This window comes from Crinia signifera, chromosome 4 (genome assembly GCF_055691185.1).
Source record: "Crinia signifera chromosome 4, ASM5569118v1, whole genome shotgun sequence".
Taxonomy (NCBI): domain Eukaryota; kingdom Metazoa; phylum Chordata; class Amphibia; order Anura; family Myobatrachidae; genus Crinia; species Crinia signifera.
Window position 1 is genome coordinate 79957048 of NC_139220.1, and position 13840 is coordinate 79970887.

General features: G+C 45.8%; 1 protein-coding gene across 1 annotated transcript in view; it reads left to right on the forward strand.

The window, feature by feature from the left end:
* Positions 1-13840, forward strand: part of WWC1 (WW and C2 domain containing 1) — a 289547-nt gene continuing 275707 nt past the window's right edge. Inside the window, exon 1 of the mRNA XM_083181881.1 lies at positions 1-121. The gene's annotated coding sequence lies outside the window, so the exon portion shown is untranslated. The remainder of the gene's footprint in view (positions 122-13840) is intronic.

Genomic DNA, 13840 nt, shown 5'->3' on the forward strand with positions numbered 1-13840 from the left:
AATGAGTGAAATCTGAGATGTCACAAGTGAGAGCAAAGGAGACACAGATAATGAAGGAATAAAATTAAGAATAAAGTTGGAAAGACAAAACAGGAAAAATGCAGAACGGAGTCTGAAAAAGGTAATGAGATACCAGTGGGGTGAGGCATTTAGAATTCTGTGCCATAGCAAGGGTGGACTTTGAAGTTAACTTGAAAGTAAATATTGATTTTAATGTTGACTTCAAGGTTTAATACAAAGTTCAGCATTGGCATCAAAGTCCGGTTGGCCCAGTCCCAACTTACTCCCATTAGTGTTTCAAGACCATGTGTGGAATGTAAATTTTTTATGTTAAATAAGCTCAAAACATAGCACCTTCAATCCTGTCTGGCAGCTAGGCTTTCCTGTATAAATGTGCCAATAAACTGGAGTCAAAACTTTTTGTACATGCACAAGTGCAAAAACATTCATCGGATCTTAAGCATATGGTCTACTGGATGTTTTTTTCTTATTCAATATAGTGTCACTGATTGGGCTATATGGCTGCATTGTGCTTCATGACTATGCAACGGCTTTATGGGGTCATAATGAAATAATTAGTTATTGGGTAATTATATTTACACTGCCTGTATGTGTCTTGGACAGTTAGGTGTAATAAGGGGTGAATTCGCCCCTTCCAGATGTTTTACCCACCCATGCACCATACACGTTTCTCTTATTAACCAATTAAGTACCCACATCTACTCCATGCAGGTACACAAGAAGCACACTTTGTGACTCGTCCTACTATACACGCCCTTAGGAGTTTGGCACATTAGGATGCACAACCTTTTGTGGGACACATATATTTACATTAACTTGTGCAAGTGAAACTTTCTAAGCACATTAATCAGCCATTTAATAAAGAATACTTGCTATTTTTAATTGCGTAGTCAATTCGTAATTTGGATCCAATTACCCCAATGAAATGAGGGCAATTAATTAATGGATTGAGAATGTGTTGTGAGCGTATTCTTGGAGTTGAGAATGAAATCCCTCGCACAGCCTGTTCCTTCACACGTTAAGTGTGCGTGCAGATTGAGGCCACTCCCCGTAGCCGGATGTCATAGGCGTGCCTTCGCTGCCTGTGTGCATGTGGGTTTCATTCGGTCAGCTGCGTGCGAATATGCACCTGTATCAATCAACCAGAATAACCGCCACGGTGAGAGGGCCAGCAGCTGCCTAGCACACCAGTATGGTGGGAGGCCACAGAGTCCGCCTATCCCAAAAGTAAGGATGTCTGTGACTTGAGGAACTGGAAAGTGGGTATTGGTGGCACTGTGTGGTTGGGTGAGGGGGCAGAAGGTTTAAGTTTTGCCTAGGGTGCCGAGAAGCCTTACACCAGCCGTGCCTTGTGTGAGGGGAACAGCTTCCATTGCACATTCCCCTCTGTATTGCCTCTTTCTCCTCAAAGCCAGCCCTGCACCAACCAGCAGCCCAGTGTGCAATGATCATCTGCAGTGACTGCAGGGGCCATAGCCATTGAGAGGGAGTCTGATTCCAGTACATGATACTGCTGGCTCATCGGTGGGTCACTAATCACCTGCTCACCCCTCTGTATGTGTGTGTGTGTGTATATATGGGGGTAGGGGTGACTCCCATGCCATTATCCTAGGGAGAGACAGAAAGTAGGGTCTTTCTTTACGATTGACGTACATTATGTTTTCTTACAGCTGGTCAGAGAAAGTTGTGTGGAAACTGGGCCAGTATGATCTTAAGGGAAAAATTCTACTCAGGGACTGTGATCGGTGCTCCAGTATCGGCTTCCAGTCATCTGCTGATCCTGTGACTGCTGATGCAATGAAGTGATGCTGCAAAAGTGGCAACTCACTTTACAGCATCAGCGGTTCAATGCTGACGGGGAAGACAGCATTGAATAGGTCCCCGCAGCCATCTTCCCCTTCGGGAGATGGCTGTGGGAGATTGAATACCCCCCTAATTCTTAATGTGGCCAGTTTTGATTAAGCCATGCACAGTATTAACCTTTGTCCTAGTTTCATAAAAGCTAATTTTGTGCATCTATAATTTTGGGGATTTTTATTAATATGAAAATAAAATCAGTAAATTGTTAGAGCAGGCTTGTTTCTAAATGGCTTACAGACACTGCAAATTGAATGTGACACAAAGTAAGAACTATAAAAAAAAAGTGATACAGTATAAAATGGAAGATCCAGTATTACTGTGAAGGTGTTGTGGTGTTAATAACTTCTGCTATGAAAAGTGAGAACAGTACATTGCAGTTATGTATATAAGTGATAGAAATATCACTTTTTTGCCTAGCAGTCTTCTCAAAGAATTGATTAGATTGCATTGTTGGCAAATGAAAACAAAGAATACTCTTAAGGATTGCCAGAAACGGGCTGCATTACATTATATTATCTGTTCTCTGGAAGGAAGCCTCTGTTATTAATTAAAGGAGAAGGACAAAAGATTCATAATCTGCTGTAGATACCAATATATATTTATAACACAGTGTGTTAAAATGACAGAAATCCCACTAACATGGGACACACTATTACCCCATTCACACCAGAAGCTAATAACCGGTTAAAGCTTTTCAACCTGGGAATTTGCTGAAAAACCCAGGTTTTTCTTTGATGGGAAAGGGTCAACTCGGGTCTTAAATTCCAGTTCGGCCGGGTTTTTCAGCAAATTCCCTGGTTGAAAAGCTTTAACCCTGTAATTTTCTTCTGGTGTGAATTCGGGTCAGACTGCATCCGACAAAATGACCCGGCACTCGAAAATGCCTGGTATTTGCGGGTCGGCAGTATAAAAAGAGGTATACAGGGGTCATTCTTATCTGTTCAGTTCCCCGCGTATTCGCACTTTGGAGCAATGTTTGCGATCTGCGCATGCCCATACTTGCATGTGCTCGGGGGCAGGGCTGCTGTGTGGACGCCTTCGGCTACTTGCCTGTTTGAGGCAGAAGGGGGCGTTTGCATGGGGATGCCCAGCATTTCCTAAATGTACCCACGAAAACGCTGGGTGTGCCCAGGAAAATGTTGGGCAATCCCCATATGAAAGCACAGGCAGCTGCCTGCCACCGCCCACCCAGCTTTTGGACTGGATGGTGCAAGTATAGGTCAGTCAAGACTGACATGGGGAAAAATCATTAGATGGTCAGCGATAACATCCAGATTGCAGAGTGCAGCTGTGTGTGAAACCTTTCCTGTAGGAGACAATTGTATTCTTAACACTTTCTGCCCCTTGCCCAAGGGTGCGAGTCATGCATCTGGACTCTTCTCTACTTTACTGAAAGTTTAATTCAGTGTGAATCTCATCAACAAGCCATCTGGACTGCCCACTTAACATGGTAAGTGAGTGCGGCTGCCTGGCTGACTTAACTACCTGAGAGAACCACTCCATATTTGTGAGCCTCCTGTACATTCTGGGAGATTAGGCAAGTGTCATACAATATATGTGCTGCGAGCAGCCTGGCTGTAAATCGCTGAGGCCATTCACAGTCGGGGTTTGCACATGCGCAAAAATGCGCCAATTTCGGTTCATAGCGAATGAACCAGATTCAGCCCCAGTATCCCCTGTAGTGCCTCTTACACACATAATGCCCTCACTAGTGCCGCTTACACATAATGCCCCTGCTGTGCCGCTTACACACATAATACCCACAGGAGTAGCATAGCTTACGCACATGTTGCCAACAGTAATAGTGTGACTTACGCACATAAGCAGGGGCGGAGATACCGTAAGGCAGCCCCCGCTGCTGCTTGGGGGAGCGGGGGCTGCGTGGGCGCCGGTTGCCGGACATGTGAGTGTGACAGACAATCAGTGAGTCTGTCACACTACACTAGTGTAGAGATGCCGTGCGGCTGCTTGTTGTGCCACGGCCGCTGCCTGCCGCTGACCGTGCGCTCGGGCGAGTCGGCGCGGGGCGCAGCCATGACACTGTATGATCTGTCAATAAAAAAAAAAATATCGACGGGCGGGTGGGTTGTCCAATGGGAGGGAGGGAGTGCGGGTGGGGGCATAGCCTTGGATGAAGTGTCAGAGGCAGGGGAAGCAGCAGTGTCTGCTGGTCCCTGCCTCAGCTTCAGCTTCTCCTATGCGTGTGACGTCATCACGTCACACGCTGGAGAGGCCGCCAGACAGAGGAGCCGGGAAACCAGCAGAAGGGACTCACTGGGAGCAGAAGTGAAAAAGTGTCCCAGTCCCACTCAGTCCACCTTACTTGCCAAAAACAGAGGTGCGATTTTTTTTTTTTACACCCTCACTATTTAAAATAAGTATGTGTATATGTATATGTATATGTATATGTGTGTGTGTGTGTGTGTGTGCGTGTGTATGTATGTATGTATGTATATATATATATATATATATATATAATATATATATATATATATTATATATATACACATACATACATACATACATATACACACACATACACACACATACACACACATACATACATACATACATACATACACACACATATACAGTATATATATAGATATACTGTGTATGTATATATGTATTTATATATATATATATCTCTCACAGTGAGTCTGCATATATATATATATATATATATACATACACACACACACACACACACACACACACACACACACACACACACACACACACACAGCAGATTCCGTTACAGTGTCTTATATAGCGCAGCAGATTCCGTTACAGGTTCTTATATAGCGCAGCAGATTCCGTTACAGTGTCTTATATAGCGCAGCAGATTCCGTTACAGTGTCTTATATAGCGCAGCAGATTCCGTTACAGAGTCTTATATAGCGCAGCAGATTCCGTTAGTGTCTTATATAGCGCAGCAGATACCATTGCAGTGTCTTATATAGCGCAGCAGATTCTGTTACCAGCATAATTTATAATATTTAATTTTATTATTAGGTACTGCTTGGCAGTGGCACACGTCAGTGCACCAGCAGCATGGAATTGTTTTTTTACAGTCACACGAAGCACAGGTATTATTTTTTAATTAAATTATATCTGGCAGCCTAGTATGTACTAGGTAGGTACACTTAGGCAGTAGCACTGCCAGTGGCAACAGTGGACTGAGTAACTAAATAATACTGGCAGATTCAGTGCAGGCAGCACCAGTGGACTATATATATAATATAATTAATTATTAATATAATATATTACAGCACAGCACCAGAGGTAGGCCCCAGCACAGAGGAGAAAGTAGTACTACAAGTAGACTGTCCTCCTTGCTAGGGAGATCCCACCCTAAGCAGAGAGGAGAACAGAGTACACAGCAGCACTGAGGGAGACAGCCCCAGCGAATAAAATAATTACAGCACACCAGAGGTAGACCGCACAGTAGGGTACTTGTGTATTATAGCGGCGCCCCCGATGTGCATCGCGCAATGTTTTCATCGCGTCGCATGGCATCGTATAAGTACCATAAAGGGTGCTTTTAAGCACCCTAATGGGTGCTCACAATGTGAAATGCACCCCCACGCCACCCCCCCCCCCCCCCACTATAAACGTGAACCCAAAGCGTGGCGAGCGCAGCGGTACGCGTCCTCCGACCTTTTCATACACCCACTATCCACGTCGGCGTGGAGGTGAGAATAGAAAGTGTGGCGAGCGGAGCGAGGCGAGCAGACGCGGATACCTTCACAGGTATCGGAGTCCCCTCGCGGGCTTCACAGGTATCCGTGTGCGCTCGCCACGCTTCGGGCTCCCTGCGCTCGCCACTCTTTCTATTCTCAACTCCACGCCGACGTGGATAGTGGGGGTATGAAAAGGTCGGAGGACGCGTACCACCGCCCCTCGCGGGCTCGCTGCGCTCGCCACGCTTCGGGTTCACGTTTATAGTGGGGGGGTGGCGTGGGGGTGCATTTCACATTGTAAGCACCCATTAGGGTGCTTATACAATGTTTAATCGCATTGTATGACATTGTATGCCATGTACAATGTCATACAATTTTAAAATTGTATGACATTGTACAGTATCGCGCGATACCGCGTCGCATCGCATACCATCGGATGCCTTATGGTATCCGATGGGCGCCGCCAAAATACACAAGTACCGACAGTAGTACTACAAGTACACAGACTACACAGCAGCACTGAGAGACAGCCCCAGCGAATAAAAAATATTGCGTTCAAGGTCAAGCTCAAGTTTAAGCCCCAGCAGCAGCACCAACACAACCTCTCCCAACCCACTACTAGACTGGAGTGAAGATGGTGGGCGCAGCAGCCGCTATTTCAAGCCTCGCGAAATCCGGCACCGGGCGATGATGTTCTGACCATGCGGATGGACCCGAGGGGGCTCGGATCTCTGGAATCCGAGTCTGCACATCTCTAGTTATATAATAAAATAGGTTTTCTGTGACAGAGTTCCTTAGCCGAATATCAGCAGGTGGAACGCATATGTCACTTCCGCAGGGACCCGGTGACGCATTGCACACTTCCGGGCCAGCGTACTTCCGCTGCACTGACTTCCGATCACAGCGGTTTCATTTATATAAATGATTGCCCAAATATATAGCGTTTCACTTAGTATACAGGTTATGCACCTTTTTAAGTTCATTATATGGCGTTTTCAGTGGCGAAACTAGCTTTTTTGCGACCCCCCGCCGCATATTTTTTTACCGCCCCCCCCCCATGCCCATACCTGACCAGCCGCTGTCTGCCGGTACCTGCCTGCGTGCCAACACAGTCCCGTCTCTCCCAGCGCTAGCTCCTGCTGCTATAATGAAAAGGGACTGAAAACTGTCTGCAGCCATTTTCTAAGTGTCCGTTTTCATTATAGAAGCAGGAGCCAGCACTGGGAGAGACGGCACGCAGGCAGGTACCGGCAGACAGCGACGGGTAACTATAGCCCCGCAGACCCCCAGCGCCCAAACTTTCTCTGTGCCTCCCCGCCACCGCGGGGGCTGCGGAGCTATAGTTACGCCACTGGGCGTTTTCTATACTTTAACAAGGTTGGCTGTGTTATGAGTGGAAATGCAGGGAGTGATGATGTCACTTCCTGTACACAGGTATATAAGCTGACCCGGTGAGGCAGTACAGGTGTATCCTCTCCAGAGGATGGATGCCAGGCTGCATATCTGATGCGGTTTGTAGTAAGGCTGTACTGAATCCTGATGATGGTCTTTCTAAGACCGAAACATCCCGTCGATGGAATGTCCGCTTTCTTTGCTCTGATGGAATAAAATTTACTTACATTTTAACAACGAGATATATACATATTAAAAAGAAGTTAGGTGAATCCGCGCTACACCTCTTACCTAATCACCTCCTCTCATCCCGTGTCCAAGACTTCTCTCGCGCTGCCCCCCTGCACTGTAACAACCTCCCGCCACCCATCAAGCTTTCTGATTCCCTTACCTACTTCGAACGCTCCCTCAAAACCCACTTCTTCCGACTGGCCTATCCCTCCTCCTCCTAACCTCTTTTGATCCTCCTATCCTGCCTACCCTACCCATCCATCCTTTCCTACTTATCCTATTGTTTTTCGTTCGTCCATCCACCTCCTTTTAGTCTGTTAACTCTTATGAGTAGGGCCCTCCTTCCTCACGTACTCACCCTACCTCTCCAGTGCTCCTGCCCTGTTCTTCCTTTCCTCTACTTCATCTTCTGTCGCCTGCTGATTTTAGTTCTACCAGCTATACCATATTTATGCTGTATTTTATCAACACACCCTGTACGTTACCTAATGTACGTAACCTGTAAGTAATTCGTTTTTTAGTTTGCTATGTACGGCGCTGCGGATACTTTGTGGTGCCTTATAAATAAATGTACTACTAATATATATATATATATATATATATATATATATATATATATATATATATATATATATATATATATATATATATATATATATATATATATATATATATATATATATATATATATATATATATATATATATATATATATATATATATAATTTGTATTGTAAGTAACCCATTATTGGGAACCAGCTGGCCTTTACAGGTATTCTGTGTACCATTATACTCACGGATTTACTATTTAGCCAGCGGTCATATTTTATTAGACGGGTATCTCCTCGGTTGATACATTCTAGTCAGCTAGTGTTATCTTCAGGCTTGACATGTATCACATATATCTATGTATAAACTTGTAACCTACTGTTATTCATCAACATTTAGAGTTGACTGTACAGTTGGGAAAATAAGTCATCTATCGGAGAGGTGTTACATTGTGCTTCTTTTTTCGGTATGTACTGTTTTCTACTGTACCTCACCTCGAGTGCCTGTATTATTAACTACATACGGAGGTGGTGTATCGTGCTGTAGGTTTGGATATGTACATTTTCCAACTGTGCCCCACTTAAACTACTGGGGCCCCCTTAAAGATGCTTATATGAGTGTAAAGACATATTATATGTAACCTAGCCATTATTATGAAATTATTTGAAAATTGGACCCACCAGCAATTGATTTATATTTATTTATTTATTTGCACTGTATTAATTTATATTCACCATTAAGTGGAGCATCACAGGGTCACCAGAATAACAACAGTGACTTCTAAAAGTGTTACCCAATATATTTATATATATATATATATATATATATCTCAAATCAAGGTATATAAAGCTTATAGGTATGTTCATATTTTACCCCTTTCTCTCACTAAGGTGGTTCTGGGAAATCCGGACTTATACTTCCTCTATAGTTCCCTGTGAGGAACGACCCACATCTCTCCTCTTGCTCTCCTCATTTGTTTCTTCCTCCAGTTTTTAAAATTTAATTTCTTTACGGCATTGTTTCACTGCCCTTTAGATCCTGGTGTATTACCCCTGAAGAAGTCCCTAGTGGACGAAACACGTAGGGTTCTGCGTGATCATTCTACACCTATGATCGAAGCTATATTGAATTACAATGACACATCGACAGTTTCTGTAATTGATTTCGAACAAGAAGTATTTTTAGAAAGTATTTTTAATTGTTTTATTGTATGGAATAAATGTCTTGTATTCTTACAATTGTGGACTGGTGAAACTATCTTCTGAGCGCACCTCTACACCTTTTCTCTTCATTCTTTACGTCAGACTCCCATTAGCGGCGGAGCCTTAAGAGTTGTGCTGCTCACCCAATAGCGCAGGATAGTGTCACAAACCCCCCCCCTTTTCTTCATATATATATATATATATATATATATATATCGACAATGGTACTGTATTGGAAATTACTGAGGAGAGGGATCTAGGTGTCACTATTTCAGGGGACTTAAAGGCAGGTAGGCAATGTAACAAAGCAATGAGGAAAGCAAGTTAGATGCTTGGTTGCATAGGGAGAGGTATCAGCAACAGAAAGTTAGAAGTAATAATGCCACTGTTTAGGTCATTGGCAGGGCTATTTTTGTGCAGGCTCCAGCAGGAACTGAGGCCCTTATTCTAGTTCACTCTTTCAGACAAAATATTTCTTAGATGGACAAAACCATGTGAACTGCAGGTGAGGCAGGTGTTACTTGTGCAGAGATAATTAGATTTGGGTGGGGTTTTACACCTGCCTCACCTGCAGTGCACATGGTTTTGTCCATCTAAGAAATATTTTGTCAGAGTGAACTAGAATAAGGGCCTCAGTTCCTGCTGAAGCCTGCACAAAAATAGCCCTGGTCATTGGTACGACCTCATCTTGAGTTCTGTTAAGTTCTGGCGGCCATAGGATCCAAAAGGATATAATACATTAGAGACTGTACAAAGAAGGGCTAAAATAATCTAAAATGGTGCATGGCCTACATCTCAAAACATACCAGGAAAGACTAAAAGATTGTAATATGTATAGTTTAGAGCAGAGAAGGGAAAGGGAGGACATGATAGAAACTTTCAAATATATCAAGGGTTTTAACAAGGATCGGGATGGAAACTTTTTTCAAATGAAGGAAAGCATTAGAACACTAGGACATACACTAAAGGCCCCCAACCACTAGTGTGAAATGGCCACTTTTTATGTGGTATCTGATTGCTGATACGGATTGCATGAAAAGTGTCATATCACAGATGCTTTTCCTGCGATTGCTATGTGAGGAGCATTTCGCATCTCAGTCGTAGATCAAACAGATCTGCCATAGCCCCTGCTAGGATCGCATGGGATGCATTGTATGCAAAAGGACAGCCAAATAGTATGTGATCCTGTCCCACAGGAGCTGCCGGGTGAGACGGCGGAGTATCGCATGTCAGGTACCATATGCGATACCTCGCCCTAGTTGGTGTGGGCCTTAAAACTGGAGGGAGGGAAGTTCAGAGGAAATCTGAGGAATAATTAATTCACAAATAGGTTAGTGGACAAGTAGAATAGCCTCCCATCAGAGGTGGTAGAGGCTAAGACAATAGTACAATTTAAACATGCATAGGATAGACATAAGGACATACTGTACTAACACAGAAATAAGGATCAAATAGGGTTCAAGGGTAACAATATGGTTAAAATAGGGGCAGACTAGATGGGCCGAATGGTTCTTATCTGCAGTCAGATTCTTTATTTCTATGTTTTACATCGCACCAGCTGGGTCCTGAAACAGCCAATATCTCCGGTACACACGTCGTGTAGTGTGTAACCAGCTTAAGAGTGTTAGATAGATAAGAGCAGCTACTGCATGTGTGTTAGAAGTGTTATAGAGGTGAAAGAGAAGTGTGTTAAAAATGTAAAAAACAAACAATAGGTGTGTTATACAGTGTTTAATTGTGTTATATTGTTATGCCCTGAAGCAGCCCAGCCACAGCAATTCGGGGGGACCCTACGGCCACCCCTTTATACAAAAAATTCTGGCAGATGAATACTGGAAGATGCAGTCGAAAAACATTGATGCCAAAATATTATATATAATACAGGTTGAGTATCCCTTATCCAAAATGCTCGGGACCATAAGAATTTTGGATAATGGATTATTCCGTATTTCAGAATATTTTTATATTTCAATGATGTATCTTGAGGCATTTTGCGTTTATGTTATACAAACACATCAAGCACATGAAATACACAAAAATTTTCAAAACATGAAACAAAGTTTGTGTACTTTGGGGAGCGGGTGCTACCGCCGCATACCGGGCTCCGTTGCACAGTGTGCGATGGGAGGAGGCTGGGAAGGGAGGACTCTGCCTGCACAGCGGTGGTGGTGGTGGCAGCAGCAGCAATCCCCAGACCGGAACTCCGCTCAGTGTGCTCAGCACGTGATAATGATGAATAAGGGTGTCACACTCACATAGCCGGCCGTGACCATCTTCCAACTGGTCAAGGCCGCGGCCATATTTACTGCGGGCTGCACAGCAAGGCGGTGGCCCAGGGGGGAAAGCGGCAGCCAGGCCAGGGGGGAAAAGCTGCCAAATCTGGACCGGCCCACCGAGAAATGGCTCGGTTTCCCAGCGGGCCAATCCGCCCCTGCCTTTATTATAATATACATTTTTTTTCCACTTAACTGAGATAGTGGCATCTTTACTTTCTAATGCTTCAAAGTGTACAAACGTTGTCTAATAAGCAAAATTATTAAAATTACTATCAGACTGTGGGTATAAGGGTATCAGAAACATAAATTACTATGTACACAAACTTTGCTGCATGCACAAAATTATTCAAAATATTGTCTAAAATGACCTTCAGGCCATGTGTATAAGGTGTTTGTAACATAAATGCATTTCATGTTTAGACTTGGGATCCATCCCCAAGATATCTCATTATGGTGTGCAAATATTTTGAAATATAAAAACATTCAGTATCAAATAGCATTTTTGATATGGGACACTCAATCTGTATTTTAATACAGTTATATAACCTTTATATTTCTGCCTTCAAAGCGATCTCTAGTTCTTACCAAATGAACGACCCACACTCAAGTGTTAATTTTTGTAGAAGCTAATTACCAACATTCTGTGATAATTGTGTTTTCACAATGGGAATAACAGGGAGAACAGACAAATTCCACCAGAGGCAGAACTCTGGGAGGCAATGGAGTCATCTGCCACCGGGCTCCTGCTCCCAAGGGGGCACCTCTCCTCCCCTGCAAGTTTAAATCAGTTAATTGAATGCCGACAATATCACTTCTGTGGTTGAGTTCTGAGAAATATGTGTGTTCTCTCCTCTCTCTCTCTCTCTCTCTCTCTCTCTCGTGACCCCTCCAAGCGGGATTTGGGCTTCGCTGCACTCGGTACGCCGGTCGCGGTCCCCTGGTCAGGTTTCCCACATGGTGCTGGTAAACACTGGGCATAAGGCAGGGTAAGCTCTGGAATACTCATGGTCAGACTAGCCAGGTCAGGAACTTGTAGACAGATACAGGTACTATAGGAGTAGGCTTGAGCAAGAGTCCAAGTACTAGCCGGGTCATACACTGGGAGTCACAGGATGCAGTACACAGGGAGCGGGCAGGAGAATGGTCACCGAACAAGCCAAGGTCATACACAGGATGTCACGAATGCAGTACACAGGGAGCAGGCAGGAGAATGGTCACAGAACAAGCAAGGTCATACACTGGATGTCATGGATGTAGTACACAAGGAGCAGGCAGTAGAATAGTCAGGAGAATAGCCGGAATCATACACTGGTAACACTGGATATCAGACCAAGCACTGGGAACGCTGGAGCAGGTTAGTGAACCTATAGGCTGGTTTCACACACTCCGGCTGCTGCCGGACGGTGAAATCCCGCACGGCCAGGGAGCCGTGCCGCACACATTAGTTGTGAATGGACACTATTGTGTCCATTCACACGGGACGGCCACGGCCCGGCCGCACGGCTGCAGCCGGATCCCGCCACTGGAAGGGACGGCTGCCGGGCTGTGGCCATCCCTTCCATGATAAACTAGTGTGTGCGGCACGGCTCCCTGGCCGTGCGGGATTTCACCGTCCGGCAGGAGCCGGAGTGTGTGAAACCGCCCATAAACTGGTTTCACACACTCTGGCTCCTGCCGGACGGTGAAATCCCGCACGGCCAGGGAGCCGTGCCGCACACACTAGTTTATCATGGAGGGGATGGCCACAGCCCGGCAGCCGTCCCTTCCAGTGGCGGGATCTGGCTGCAACCGTGCGGCCGGGCTGTGGCTGTCCCGTGTGAATGGACACAATAGTGTCCATTCACAACTAATGTGTGCGCAGTGGCGCCAGAACGGGGGGGCGAGGGGGCAGCTTGCCCCCCCCAAAATTACTGAGGCGCTAAAGCAGCTGTGCAGGCGGGCGGCTGATTAATCAGTAATATAGGCGGGCGGGCGGTGGGCTGATTAAGCTTGATCCAGCCTCCCGCCCGTCCGCCTATATTACTGATTAATCGCAGCCGCCCGCCCGCACAGCTGCTTTAGCGCCTCAGCAAGTGTGGCACCCCAGCCTATTTTTCCCTAGCCCCAGTAGCGGGACCCTAGGGGTTAATCCCCAGAGCAAGGAGGGCGCGAGAAAACGTCCCCAGGCTGATTGACAGCACTGGGGGACGTATGAGAAGGAGGAGGAAGTGCGTGGAGAGAGAGGTCAAGGGGGGTCGCAGCACGAGGAGCGGAGGAAGAGCGCGTGAGCTGAGGAGGGACAGCGTGAAGCCTGAGACTGAGCGCCGGGGAGAGGAAGACCAGGGATCTGAGCGGCGGCGCGGTGATGACCGCGTGACCCCCAGACACACGCTGGGAGCAGGGACGCGGCATTTGAAGCGCGCGACCCCCAGACGCACAGTAGAGAGAGGGAACGACGGGGAGAGACGGGAGAAGGAGCCCAGCAGCGCAGAGTGGCTGGCTGAGTGCGGCAACGCTGTAATAGCAGCGCCCACACTAGCAGCCCCCTGGAGGAAGAGGACCGGCGCCAGTCAACCCGGACGCCAGGGGACCTGATCGCGACGGGCAGGAGCCTGCACCTTGCTCCTGACGCCAGGTACCCCCGAGA